This window comes from Propithecus coquereli, unplaced genomic scaffold (assembly GCF_000956105.1).
Source record: "Propithecus coquereli isolate 6110/MARCELLA unplaced genomic scaffold, Pcoq_1.0 Scaffold776, whole genome shotgun sequence".
Classification (NCBI taxonomy): Eukaryota; Metazoa; Chordata; class Mammalia; order Primates; family Indriidae; genus Propithecus; species Propithecus coquereli.
Window position 1 is genome coordinate 38,604 of NW_012153907.1, and position 528 is coordinate 39,131.

Below are 528 nucleotides of genomic sequence, written 5' to 3' on the forward strand. Positions count from 1 at the left end.
CAGAAGAAAGGGTGCACCAGGCAGTGGGAAGAGCATGTGCAAAGGACCTGAGGTGGGATGATGATTGGTCATCCGAATAACAGGAAAAGGCAAATATGACAGGGAGTTTGGGCAGCAAGGGGTAAGGAGTGGCTCAAGCGGCCTAAAAAGACAGGCAGGCGTTGGATCTCAAAAGACCTTCCGCCATAATCCCAACAGCCCTGAAATGGCACTCAGGTACACAGAGGATACTTCCTATGACATGTGACCAAGGGCAGATGAGTTCTTGTGATGTCAATCACACCTCAAAAATCAATTTCAATTAAATTACAGAATAGTCACCCATATTTCAGAAGGATTTTGCAACTCGCAGACTCTCCATGGGGTTGTAATGAGAGTCATTTACTTGTTTCCCAGCAAGTATTTATTGAGCATCTGTTAGGGACCAGGCATTAGGAGCACAATGCTGAGCAAGTGCAGTGTGGTCCTGTCCTCTTAGGGCTACCAGTTCAGTGGGGCAAGAGGGCAGGTGTTGACCAAGTAATTTAC